This window comes from Perognathus longimembris, chromosome 27 (assembly GCF_023159225.1).
Source record: "Perognathus longimembris pacificus isolate PPM17 chromosome 27, ASM2315922v1, whole genome shotgun sequence".
Classification (NCBI taxonomy): domain Eukaryota; kingdom Metazoa; phylum Chordata; class Mammalia; order Rodentia; family Heteromyidae; genus Perognathus; species Perognathus longimembris.
Window position 1 is genome coordinate 2,392,892 of NC_063187.1, and position 14,625 is coordinate 2,407,516.

Here is a 14,625-nt window from a genome sequence, read left to right on the forward strand (position 1 = left end):
CTATTGAATAAGGAAGGGGAAGAATCTCATAGGTTGGGGTTGCTAAATTCTACAGAAAAATTATTGTCCATCTCTTCTTGTGTCTACTTTATGAAGTAGATTTTTTAAAATCTGGATTTATCTATTCACATAGTCCTACATGGATGAAACAGGAGGGGATTAACACCAAGGCTGTGTGAAATCCATCTCCTGGGATTGCAAGCCCAGGAATCATGTTTGCACAAATAGATGGAATAACCCATTTTAACCAGCAAAAAGCCAAAGTGGAGGTGTGGCTCAAGTGGTAGAGCACCAGCCTAGAGTTGAAAAAAATCAAACAAGAGCATAGAGCCCTGATTTGGAGACCCAATACAACACACACACACACACACACACACACAGATTCATTTCCCCTGCCTAAAGTCTCTCTTATGACACTTTGCCAAGAAGTGACAATGATATTCTAATAGAATGACCTCCATCTGCAGAGAAGTAATCCAAAATGCAAACAACAAAAAAAATCCTGTCCCTTGTTCTTCTGCTTAAAACAAACAACCCCTCCACACCCCACCCTCCCCTGCCTCTCCCCAAAGTAACCCCATCTGCACTTCTTCTATCATATTTGATATTTATGCAGTCTTTCTCCTCCCACCATCCACCTAATCTTATGAAGCATAATCCTTTTCCTCCTCCTTCCCCAGACTGAATTCCTGGTCCTCTTTAACTATGTGTGCGAGAATGATCACAAGCACCTCCATTGAAAGTGGCTAAAGCTTGAAAGAGCATGGAGTGGATGTTTTTCCTCTGTGCTATTAGGTGACCTGGCTTTTAGCACTTTTTACAACCACAGTGTTGATTTGGTGGTGATTCCCCCCCCCCCTTCTATAAAGTGGTTGTGGCATTCTGGGGTGGGGTGCATGAAGGCGCAAGTTCATGGCAAGTTCAGAGAAAGGAATGCTGAACCAAAAAAAAAAAAAAAAAAGAGTATATTGGACGCAAAGCATTGTGGGTAGTGACACAGAGGTAAGCAAAGCAAACAACGTTTAACCACAGAGGAGATGGAGAAAAGAACAAATCGGACCACAACACTGCCTCAAGCATTTTGTGTATGGTTCACGTTTTTATTTTTATTTACTTATTTTTATTTTTAGGAAACTATTTGTATGGTGTGTGCTTTCATGCAGAGCCACTCACCCAGTCTGTGAGAACAAAATGTGTGTGTGTGTGTGTGTGTGTGTGTCACAACAATGACAAAAGTACAAGACATGGGCAAATATGTCTGCCTGAGATAAGAATTTTTGAACCAAATATAATACATGGAAATCCTTTCTTGAACTGCTTTGTGGACTTCTGGAGGGAGGGAGGTAACTTATAACAGTGGAATTGCAATAAACACGTGAAGTCTAAACAAGGTGTGAAAGAAAATTGGACTCGGCTATAATTTCTAAAAGAAGAAACCCTAGGAAAGCTATGCTCAGAGAAAAAATATAATATATAATAAAAATGTGCAATAATAAAATATATTCTACATATATATTAAAGTTATTGTGAGGGGAGAAATGAGCTGTAGAGGTTTGTAGAAGGAACAATTTTTTTCTAATTTTATTTTGTCAGTTGTGGGACTTGAACTCAAGGCCTGGGTGCTGTCCCTGAGCTCTTTTGCTCAAGGCTGGCGCTCTACCACTTGAGCCACAGCTCCACTTCTGGTTTTCTTGTGGTTCATTGGAGATAAGGGTCTCATGAACTTTCCTGCCTGGGTTGGCTTTGAACCCTGATCCTTGGATCTCAGCCTCCTGAGTAGCTGGAATGGAAGGTGTGAGCCACCAGCTCCTGGCTCTAATTTTTTTTATTTTATTGCTAGAAAGCAATCTTAACTCAATCACAGCTGTACCACATAGGGTTGTTGTCTTGTTAGGTTAGTTTCTACACGTTGTATCTTTTAACTTAGGTGCATTCATTCATTTTTTTCATTCATTCATTCAATAAACATTAGTTTTGCTTCAGGCATTATTATTAGGCACCAGGATCTCATGAGAAACGAGACAAACAAAACTCCTCATACCCGGGCTGGGGATATAGCCTAGTGGCAAGAGTGCCTGCCTCGGATACATGAGGCCCTAGGTTCGATTCCCCAGCACCACATATACAGAAAACGGCCAGAAGCGGCGCTGTGGCTCAAGTGGCAGAGTGCTAGCCTTGAGCGGGAAGAAGCCAGGGACAGTGCTCAGGCCCTGAGTCCAAGGCCCAGGACTGGCCAAAAAAAAAAAAAAAAAAAAAAAAAACTCCTCATACCCACAAGCATCGTGCATCAAGGAGAAATAAAATACGCACAATCTATATCATACATTAGAAGGAGATTCATAATAAGGGGGAAAGTTAAGCAAAGAGATGGGTTGTTTACAGAGTCAAAAGGAAGATCTGCTCTTTTAAAAGTTATAGGGGGAAGCCAGGCACCAGTGGTTCACCCCTGTAATCCCAGCCCTCAGGAGGCTGAGAGTTAAGGATCACAATTCAAGGCCAGCCTGTGCAGGAAAGTCCATGAGACTCTTATCTCCAATGAACCACCAGCAAACCAGAAGCAGAGCTGTGGCTCAAAGTGGTAGAGCGCCAGCCTTGAGCAAAGAGCTAAGGAAAGGGCAGCGTCCAGGCCCTGAGTTCAAGGCCCAGGATGGATACACACACATACATACACACACATACACACACACACACACACACACACACACACACCATTTGAAAACCTTGTAAGTGGAGATCTTCACAAGGTCATGTCTGATAAAACTTACAGGAGGTCAAAGGACGAGTCAGTGACTTAGGAGAGGTGAACATGAAGAAGTTAAGTACAGAGGCACTGACACGAGAAGCGTGCTAGTGATTTATACCAAACACAAGCCAACAGGGGAGCCTGGCAGGGTAGTGTACAATGAGCTAAACAGGTGAAGGGGGATCGGGGTAGATCAGGGTACCGCTGTGCAAAAGCTAATGCTTTAATTCTGAAGGAGCATGGGAATGTAGCACAGGAGACATTTCCTGGCAGGAAGCGTCGATCACAGAAGGGCAGGTGTCCCTGCACTGTCAGCCTCACAGTCCACGGAGCTGTAGGACAGCCCCTCCTGCCCTGAACACTGAGAGATGCTTCCTTCCCCAACTCACAGGTGATCAGCACTGGAAACCACTGACTTGGTACCGTGAGCCCATCCTTGGGAATGTACCCAAAGATGGCCAGTCAAGAACCAGTAAAGATGCTAGGACAACCATGTTCATGCCACACTGCTCACCATAGCTGAGGAATGGAAACAGCCCACATGCCTTCAGTGGGCGAATGGACCAGGAAAATGGGAATTTATGTGTGTGTGTGTGTGTGTGTGTGTGTTTGTGTGTGTGTGTAGCTACATATCTATATATAACATATACTATTATATATAACAAATAAGATATATAATGTGGTATCATGTATATCAAATAATATACAACGGTCACATCATAATCTATATAAGTCATATTATTTATATCATATAATGTACACAATATATAGTATACTATATATGGTATATAACATTGTATATCTTATATGATATGCAATACATATGATGTGAATTGCATATATGATACATATATTACATGTTATACATAATATATACATTTTATATGATATTCTATATGATATATACACATTTTAGGTATGATATATATTATATATATCACATATAGTATACATTATGTTGTATATTATATGCTGTTACATGTTATATTTAATATTTTTCATAATATAGTGTAGTATATCATATATTCTATGTACGAAATATACACATAATCACATTTTCATATCTATCATATATCACATTTACCATATATATGTATACATACACATCCATCATATTTTATATGGAAAAATACAATAAATATATAAGTATGTAATATATTATATAACATATATTAATATAACAAATATATATACAATGAAAATTTACTCACCCATCAGGAAGAGTATTATGTCATTTGCAGAGAATGGACAGACCTAGAAAAAAAATTGTGAAAACTGAAGTCAGTCAGGCTTTGAGAGACAAACGAGGCATGTTTTCTATCCCATGTGAGAGTCAGATCTAATCTCTGTCTATCTGTATCTGTATATGTAAGCGTATTCAGGGTCCTATTCAGATATACACAAACACAGTCTCTAAGTTGTCATATTGGTGGAGGAGGGTTCCAATGGTAGAACTCTTTTACACAACTAATTTACCATCTAACAACATAAATATATAGACCCTGGGATTTCAAGTGTCGGACGGGAGGACAAAGTCAAGAGGAGGAGGAGGAGGTAGATGAAAGGAGAGGGGAAGGGTGGGAGAATGGAATCATACTATCTAAAGCACGCATGTGAACATGGAACTAAGTAAACTGAGGGGGAGTTGTGGGGTGGGGGAGAAGTGGAAGAGGATGGGAGGGGTGACATGGATCAAGATGCATCGTCCTCATACACCGATATGAGAGACCGCTGAATGGAGACCCCTTTGTACAACTAAAGGTAACAACAACAAGAAGAGAAAATCATTGACCCAGTCCTGGTACCCACCAACGCATGAAAAAATGCATAGAGATCAATCAAATTGGACTCTGTCATGTCTAAGAGACACCCAGTGCTGGTTCACCTGCCTTCCACTCCTGCTACCAAAAGGGAAGCGGGCAGTGGTTGGTACACACTCAGAGCCTTGTGGAGCCCATGTAAGATGTATGAAGGAAAATGAGTTGTCACAGCCTGGGAGATAGTGGATAAAGACTCGTGGGGACGGCTTAGCTGCGGGAGAATAATTTCCCCTGGCAGGCGACGATGTACGATAATCAGTATTGACTCAAATCAGATGCTATTAGGTATTATCAATGTAACAGGCCAAGACTTGAGTTTCCTTTGGGAAGGAAAAAATTTATGTATGTATGTATGTATGTATGTATATGTATATCACTTAGAAAGAACATGGAAAACAGCTTTGCTAATGCCAAGGGCTAGGATATACTTCATTGAATGGGGGAAGGGCACAACTTTCTGCTATCTGAATAAAAAAACCTGTCTGGCTATAGATGAATAATTCTAGATTATCACTCCGTGAATACTGAAATCCAGAAGGTAAAAATGCTTCAAAGAACGCATAGCATCCATTGACTGTGATATTGCTGCTGAGACTTGAACCCCTGGGGCCTTGTGTATGCTAAGTATAAACGGTACCACTAAACTAAACCCTCAGCCCGAAGAAACCCGAGGTTCTTACACTAGTAATTGGCACAGGTGTGGCAAGGTGGGAGAGAATGAGTTCTTTCTGAGTTTGGGGAAGCACTGTGTTTTGTAAAATTCCCTAACTATATGATTACTGTATTTTCATTTCAAAGCTATAGTCTTCATGAAATTCCACAAGATGCAAAACTTGTTCCACATGTCCAGTTTATGAACTTAAGTAGATGTCTAAGTTATTATCTTCAACTTGGAAACCAAGAAGTGAGCTGCACGCTAATAGCTCATGCCTGTCATCCCACCTACTCAGAAGGCTGAAATCTGAGGATCATGGTTCGAAGCCAGCCTAGGCTTATCGCCAATTAACCACCCAAAACGCTGGAAATGGAGCTATGACTCAAGTAGTAGAGTGCCAGCTTTGAGCAAAGGAAGCTCAGGGACGGTGCCCAGGCCCTTCAAGGGAGGAGGGGGAGGGGGAGGGGGAGAGGAGGAGGAGGAGGAGAGGAGGAGGAGGAGGAGGAGGCAGAAGAAGAGGACAAGAAAGAGGAGTAGAAGGAGAGAGAGGAGGAGGAGGAGGAGGAGAGGAGGAGGAGGAGGAGGAGGGGAGGAGGAGGAGGAGGGAGGAGGAGGAGGAGGGGAGAAGGAGGAGGAGGAGAAGAGAAAGAGAAAGAAAGAAAGAAAGAAAGAAAGAAAGAAAGAAAGAAAGAAAGAAAGAAAGAAAGAAAAGAAAGAAAGAAAGAAAAAGAAAGAAAGAGAAAGAAGAAAAGGAGGAGGAGGAAGGAGGAGAAGGAGGAGGAGGAAGAGGAGAAGAAGAAGACACAAGAAGAGGAGGAGGGAGAAGGAGAGGGGGAAGAACAGGAGAAGGAGGAGAAAGAAGAACAAAGAGGAAGGGAGGAGGAGGAGGAGGGAGAGGAAGAAGAGAAGGAGAGGAAGAAGGAGGAGGAGGTGGGGGGGGAGGGAGAGAGGGGGGAGGCAGAAGGAGCAGCCCCAGGCTGATGGGAGAGCTCAGGCAGGAAGGAGAAGCTCTTATTGGGGGTGACATCCGGGGCACAGGGGGCACAGGACCCATCTGAAGTCACCAGGGAGCGGACTGGGGCTGGCCTGCGGGCACAGAGCTGGCAGTCTGGATCCCGGGTTGTCCTAGCTCCTGGTACTGCGCATGTGCAGGGCCACACCGCCCTCAGCTAGGCCCCAGAGCCGGCATCCCAAGCCCAGCTACTGACAGGGCTGAGACCTGAGGATCATGACATGAAGCCAGTCTGGATAGGAAAGGCCATGAGACTCTTCTCTCCAAGGAACCACCAAAAAGCCAGACGTGGAGGCATGACTCAAGCAGAAGAACACCAACCAGCCTTGTGTATTAAAAAGCACAAGGACCAGGCCTAGGCCCTGAGTTCAAATCCGAGGACTGGTACCACCACCACCACCACAAACAACCACAAAATGAAAACCTCCCAAGCACAACATACCAGACTCTCATAGTGTTGTATTTGGAAAGGACTGGCAGCAGACAAAAACCACAGCAACAGTAAAGAATAATGAAATGTGTCCTACTACTTGAAAGAATAGAGTCATAAATAGAGTTGGTGATTTGCCCAGACTCCTCCTAGGCCCCGTAGGCAATTCCCATTTCAACTCCCAGCAAGTCCTGCTGTTAGCAAACCCTTGTTTCATAAGTTCATTAACACCATCACCAGTTCTGAGGCTGTTGCAGGGGCTCCCGCCTGTAATCCCAGCTACTCAGGAGGCTGAGATCTGAGGATCCTGATTCATAGCCAGCCAGTGGAGAAAGTCTGTGAGACTCTTCTCTCTCCAATGAACCAGGAAAAAGAAGGAAGTGGAGCTGTGGCCCAAATGGTTGAGTGGAAGCTTTGAATAATAAAGCTAAGGGCCAGCACACAGGTTCTGAGTTCAAGCCCCAGTACCAGAACTGAAATGGAAGGAAGGAAAGAAGGGAGGGAGGGAGGGAGGGAGGGAGGGAGGGAGGGGGGGAGGGAGGAAGGAAGGAAGGAAGGAAGGAAGGAAGGAAGGAAGGAAGGAAGGAAGGAAGGAAGGAAGGAAGGAAGGACAATTATGAAGCTAAGTGAGGAATTTCCCATGACTGAATTTAGAGTGACCACAGGCTGTAATTATGACATTATACATGCTGGAGAAGGGATGTTTTGTTCCTAAATTATGTAACTGTATGAATCTCTTGGAGTGTAAAAAACTGGCAGGCAATGGAGAAATCGTAAATTTCATACCAAAACTGTGGGACTGCACAAAGAGAGACACTACAATGGGCTGTAAGAATAATAACAGGAATTGCAATCATATAATTTAGAATGGATTAAGCTGATAATGCAAAAAATGTATCAAACATACTATATCTGGGCTTCAACGATGGTATATTTAATACACATACTGAGTCAGGTGCCGGTGGCTCACGCCTGTCATCCCAGCTACTCAGGAGGCTGTGATCTGAGGATTGTGGTTCGAAGCCAGCCTGGGCAAAAGAGTCCTTGAGACTCCTGTCTCCAATGAACCAGCAAAAAAGCTAGAATTGGAACTGTGGCTCCGTCCCTGAATTCAAGCTTCAGGAGCAACACACACACCCACACGCAGACACACACAGACACAGACACACACATACAGACACACACACACACACTACAGTAGTCCACAATAGCTAGAGATTGACAAAAAAGAAGAGGCTTCCTCAAGACTGGTGACTCATGGAAAATTCCAGAAGGTTCTTATATGGAGAGAGATCTATACTCATAACACAGGATTGGGGAGCATTTCACCTTTGAGTGTCTCTGAAATCATTGGAATTTAAAATAAAGGACTTTAAAAAAGAAGCTTTGGTGGGAAATAAACAAACAAACCCACAATCAAGGCCATTTCTCCTGTCTGTGAGAATCAGTTTTCTATCTCCAGGTTCTTCAATGTGAAAGTTTAAGCTGCTAGAGAAATGATAGGTTAGAGGGCAGAAAAGGCTTAGAGGAGGTTGGGGGTGGGGGCGAAAGGAAAAGAAAAATCTGAGGATAAAGGAATTTATGCCCTCCCAATTAACCTCACCGAAGACCTTAAAATTCCCCAGGCAACCTGGCTTCTACCTTTCTCTCTTTTGTTTTCAAATATGGGATTTTTCCTCAGGATTAATGTTAGAACAGAGCATATTCTTCCTTTGATTTATGAGAACATTCGGGAAAATAAGGTCATGAAAGTTATAGCAAACCAGCTGGCTTCGATGCAAAGTAATTAAACAGAAAGTCTTAAAAAAATGCTTAAAAAAAATATCCTTCCTCGACTCCATTTGGAAATATGCTGCCTTCCTTTTGCTTTGTATTTCACCGATCTTCTTTCCTCCGCCTTTTAAAATACTCCTTCTAAATTTACATTAATGACATCGAGAAATCTAATTCAGAAAAGAAATCTATAAAAAGTAAAACTTAAAACTTAATATGGGGGCTGGGGATATGGCCTAGTGGCTAGAGTGCTTGCCTCGTATACACGAGGCCCTAGGTTCGATTCCCCAGCACCACATATACAGAAAACGGCCAGAAGCGGCGCTGTGGCTCAAGTGGCAGAGTGCTAGCCTTGAGCAAGAAGAAGCCAGGGACAGTGCTCAGGCCCTGAGTCCAAGCCCCAGGACTGGCCAAAAAAAAAAAAACAACAAACTTAATATGGGTGGTTAAACCTATTGGACAATCACATTTCTTCAGGAAATACATGGTTAGATAATTAGACAACCAACCATCAATGCCTATTAACTCAGAAAAAAAAAAAAACCAGTGAAGTACTAGAATGTTCTCTTTCTTCCTACTTTTCTTGCTTGCTTGTTTGCTTTGAAGTGGTGCTAGGATTTGAACTCCAGGACTCATGCACTCTTTCTTGGATTTTGTTTTTCACTCAAGGCTGGTGCTCTACCACTTGAGCCACAGCTCCACTTCCAGCTTTTTGGTAGTTAATTGGAAATAAGTGACTCACAAACATTCTTACCCAGGCTGGCTTCAAACCACACAATCCTCAGATCTCAACCTATAGAGTCACTGAAGAGCTAGGATTACAAGCATTAGCCACTAGTTCCTGGCTTTTTTCTTCCCCCCCCCCAAAAGGGGCTTCTATAATTTGAAATAAGTAACCAAAGAAATGTTATCAGACTGATTTCTTAAATTAAGCAGCAGCTTATGGTTAAATGGCTGCAAACTGTACACAAAAGCACAGAACGGAAGTGAAAGATGACATATGAGGTAAAATATCTGTATTTATTTTTTTCCACTTCCTTAAACTGGCCAAAGTAATATCTTCCAGATTAATACGCATTCAGAAATGCCTCTGAAGTTCTAGGCTTAAGAATTCCTTCTCTAAGATGCATGTTCGAATCCCTGTATCATTTTTCTAAGAAAAAAAAATGAGAGCTTACAGCTATTTTCTTGCAGGTGTAATCCTGCCCACATTCACCCAGCATTAGGAAACAAAGCCAATTTCTGACAAATAAACATGCTAGCCAATTAAAGGAAACTGACTAATAGCAAGGTTAGAAGGTAAAACACGAGCCAATTTTCTGAGTTTTTTATTTTTTTCCTGGCAGTACTTAGACATGCTTTAATTGTGTGGCATCAGGGGCTGATAATTCTCTATTCATTTCTCTTCTCTCCCTCTCTCTCTCTTTCTGTGTGTGTGTGTGTGTGTGTGTGTGTGTGTGTGTGTGTGTATATACGCACTAGTACTGGGATTTAAACTCAGGGCCTCCTACTCTTGCTTAGCTTTCTTTACTCAAGGCTAGCACTCTACCTCTTGAACCACGCCTCCACTCCTGGGTTTTGCTGATTACTTGGAGCTAAAAGCCTTGTGGAATTTTCTGTCTCGGTTGGCTTTGAACTATGATTCCCAGATCTCAGCTGCCTAAGGAGTAGGTAGGGGCCACTGGCATTGGTTCCCGGCTCCTTTATTTTTTTTCTTTTTAATGCTTAAGCCACCCAATTCCTGTCCTCTTTCTTTTCTTTTCTTTTCTTTTTTGTCAGTTCTGGGGCTTGAACTCAGGGCCTGGACGCTGTCCCTGAGCTTTTGTGCTCAAGGCTAGTACTCTGCCACTTGAGCCACAGTGCTGTTTCCAGCTTTTGGGTGGTTCAGTGGAGATAAGAGTTTCATGGACTTTCCTGCCCTGGCTGACTTTGAACCTCAATCCTCAGATCTCAGCCTCCTGTGTAGCTGGGATGACAGGCGTGAGCCACCAGCTCCTAACTTAGCTTGTTCCTGTTTGACCGTCAAGTGTTTTCCATTTTCCTGTGTGCTATAGATATCCAAGAGCAAAGAGAATTGCCACAGTACATTTTGCCGAATGAAACCATAGGGTAGTCAAATTAGTCAAATTATCTGTGACCCAGTTAGATAATACTGCTATAAGCAATGCTAGCTTTTCTTCAGTTCTCATGTTTCCTCCTTCATTCTCTTGGTTTATGAATTGAGTCCAGAATAATCTCTCTCTCTCTCTCTCTCTCTCTCTCTCTCTCTCTCTCACACACACACACACACACACACACACACGGTACCTATTAGATATTCTCTGCACACACTTGAACTACTGCAGAGGGCACGGTGTCTCCTGGCATTTGAGAAAGAAAAAAATATCTAACAAAGAAGTAAAATTGTCACAAGTTTTCCATAAAGGTCTGAAAAATTCTCAAAATGAATCCTACACCAAGTTAGCACTTCGCCATCTCATTTAAGCAAGCAATGTTTCTGAGGTTAATCAAAGACTCAGCCTAGTCCAGTACGTATCAGGCTTCTTGCTTCTGTGGCTCCTCAGGAAACTGGATACACAGAATATTATCCACTGCTTTCTGATTTCTATCCCTCATTCTTGGCATCATTTGTTTGGGCTTTTGTCTCTCAGATGCCACATTTTGATTATTTATCCATTCATTCATTCATTCGCCTTTGCGGGGGCTTGAACTCAGGGCCTGGGCGCTGTCCCTGGACCTCTTTGTGCTCAAGGCTACTGCTCTACCACTTGCGCCACAGCACCACTTTGAGCTTTTTGAGTAGTTTATGGGAGATAAGAGTCTCATGGACTTTCCTGCCCAGGCTGGCTTTGAACTGCGATCCTCAGATCTCAGCCTCTGAGTATCTGGGATGACAGGCGTGAGGCACCCAGCTCCACTTTGGAGTTTTGTATCCCAGAATAAACAGAGATGCCCAATCTTCACAAGAATGACTTCTTTCTTAATTCTCCACTGCAAAATGGACCAAGAAAATGGGATACAGATGTACAATGGAATTTTACTCATCCATTAGGGAGAAAGAATCTCACACTATCACCAAAGAACTGCATGGATCTAGGGGGAAAAAAAATACGTGAAGTCGGGCCCAGAGTGACAAACGATGCCTGTTTTCTCTGATGCATGAAAATTAGACCTAATTTATAATTATGTACATATCCAGGTACTGGGGGCTCACGCCTGTCATCCTAGCTTCTCAGGAGGCTGAGATCTGAGGATCATGGTTCAAAGCCAGCCAGGGCAGGAAAGTCCGTAAGACTCTCATTTCCAATGAACCCCCCAAAAAGCCAAAAGTAAACTGAGAACACGAGGCCCTGAGTTCAAGCCTCAATGTGGGCACAGACACACACACACACAAAATTAGAATAAAACTCATTGATTATTGAAGGCTTAATCCAAACATCTCCAATGTGCTGTCCTTCTGAATTTGTAGCATTAATTAGCAAAGTGAATACACTCGGAAGGCACCCTTCAACTATTTTTATTTGAATTATTCCTATGATAGTAATGAGTAATAATTTTCTCACAACACAGGTTAAAAGTCTGCAGCCTCTAATTTGCCAAGAGTTCTATTAGCACCTCTTGTAAAATTAGACAGAGGAGAATGTGAAGACAGGGGAAATCTGACACACAGGGAAATGGTTTTCTCTCTTAAAAAGATAATTATATGCTCCCTGCCATTCCATTTTCAGTCCAAATCAGGGCATAGAGATGTGCATATAATTCATTTATTCCGTGGAATAAAACCACCACAAGAAAGGCTTTGCGTGCAGGCATTATGGCGCATGCCTGTAATACCAGCTATGTGGATGGTAGAGCAACAAGGATCACCGTTAGAGGCCCGTTCATGCATAAAGTTAGCAAGACTCTAATCACAAAAGAAATAGATCTAACTATGAGGAGATAGAGAAAGAGTAAAAGACTCTTGGGGGGGGAGGTGTGATAAGAGTCTCATGGATTCTTCTGCCTAGGCTTGGCTTTGAACCATGATCCTCAGATCTCAGCTTCCAGAGTAGCTGGGATTATAGGCATGAGCCACCAGTGCCCAGCTGTGCATAGGATTTGAATTAATCTGCAGCTAAATGAAGACAAGATTCCTAACTCGGATAACACAGGAGAGGGGTCTAATGTTAGGTGTGAGGTACGAATCGACCTATTCTAACTTCCTTTGCCTTTTTCACACCTGTGGGTGATTCATTATAATTCACCTTCCAGATTCTCACTGATTAAATATAGCTTTCCACCCCTCCCCTGTAATAAACCAGGTAGCATGGCCCACTATAAATAAAATTCAACAATGCCACGCTTTTCTGAATCTGATTAGCACTTATGATTTCACCGCCGTGCCCAAATAAATCATTTATTTTGAAACATTAGTCAATTAAAACCTCTCCTCAGAGGGGTTTAGCTACTATAAAATATTTACAATGACATCTCTCAACGAGGCACTAAAAAAATCATTTGGCAATTGGCTTTTTTCTTTCTTTCTTCTTCTTCTTTTTGCCAAATGCCATACATTGTTTTAATGTCAGGTAGGAAGCAAAAGTTATTTATAGATGGAAATGTAACACTATTAAAGCTAAATCTTATAGACAGCAACACTTTGCAAATAAAGATCTTGACACTACATTTTAAGGTGCAAAATCACTGTGTATCCAATGCCAGCATATGGATTTTGTCTTCTTGATAAAATATCAAAGGTGTGAGAGAAAAAAATCTAATCATGTTAATGATGTATTTTTTACCTTCACCTGAAAATTAATTTTTGTGACTAAACCTTTGTAACCTATTTTTTTTCTTTTATTTTTAGGTAACTGGAGGTTCAGAGGAGAGCAACAGGCTAGAGCTAAAGATGAGTTTATAAGAATGACGAAGTTGTTGTTCCCAATGTGGGGCTTTGACATTTTAGTCTAAGTCATTGTTGGTAAAGATGAGCCTTTCTTCCTTGACTATCTAGACATAACATTTTTAGCCTTGTGGGGACTCTATGGTCAGACTGAGATAAAACCTTGAGATAAATCTCCTTCAGAGAAAGTCAGATCTGTATAGTTTTGTGTGCAGCAATGGTTACTATGGTTATAAGAAAGGTGCTTCCGGATTCCATAAACAAATATATTTTAAATAATGCCAGGCCAGGCATTGGTGATTCATGCCTATAATCCTAGCTACTCAGAAGACTGAGATCTGAGGATCATGGTTCAAAGCCAGCCTAGGTAGGAAAGTCCTTGAGATTCTTCTCTCCTATCAACCAGCACAAAGCCAGAATGGAGCTGTGGCTCAAGTGGTAGAGCACCAAGCCTTGAGTACAAAAGCTCAAGGAGAACACACACAGGCCCTGAGTTCAAGCCCCAGGATCAACACACATATAAGTAAGTAAGGAGATAAATAAATACCTAAGTAAATAAAGTCAATTCCCTCCCAAATATGGTGATAGCCTAGTCAGTCTGAATTTCAGACCGCACAACTTTTTAAACCATATACGAACTGCCTGATTCCATTATTCAATTGCAGAGCCTGATTCAGTATGTCTGACCAGTGCTTTTGGCATTTGCTAGGTTTTCTTTCTTCATCCTGCCATCTGTCCTTAACCATTCTGAAAGCATGAATGACTGGAAGCGTGATCGATAAGATTCTCACCTCGGAACTCATCCTTTGCAACTGCTGAAAGGAACCACGGATTTTATTCCTTTATTTGGTTCACAAGTTTGGTTTATTTTTGTCTACAAGTCTCCAGAAGGATTGCAAAAAATTAATGTATATCAATATATTATATCTTCATTTTAATTAATATAATGAATTATATAATTAATGTAATTATTTTATATATTAATATATATCCCATAGAGTTTGGAATATACTCATGACAATGTGATCACTCACAGGTATATTTTAGTTTAGTTTAGTTTTGTTTTCCATCGTCAAAAATCTAATTCCCCTTCTGGGCATAACTAAGAGCTCACTTGGGAGAGCTGTAAACTTACCCACTCAGGGAGGCTGAGATCTGAGGATCACAGTTCAAAGCCAGCCTGGGCAGGAAAAGTGGGAGAGACTCTGATCTCCAATGAACCACCAGAAAATTGGAAGTGGAGCTGTGGCTCAAGTGGTAGAGCCCCAGCCTTGAGCAAAAGAGCTCAGGGACAGCGCCCAGGCCCTGAG

At 42.1% G+C, this 14,625-nt stretch overlaps 1 protein-coding gene across 8 annotated transcripts in view; it reads right to left on the minus strand.

Moving 5' to 3' along the window:
* Nucleotides 1-14,625, minus strand: part of Sox5 (SRY-box transcription factor 5) — an 884,924-nt gene that overhangs the window by 783,659 nt on the left and 86,640 nt on the right. For all 8 annotated transcript variants that reach the window (XM_048335235.1, XM_048335237.1, XM_048335233.1 and 5 more), the window contains one exon: nucleotides 3,955-3,997. The gene's annotated coding sequence lies outside the window, so the exon portion shown is untranslated. Of the gene's footprint in view, nucleotides 1-3,954; nucleotides 3,998-14,625 lie in introns of those variants that run through there.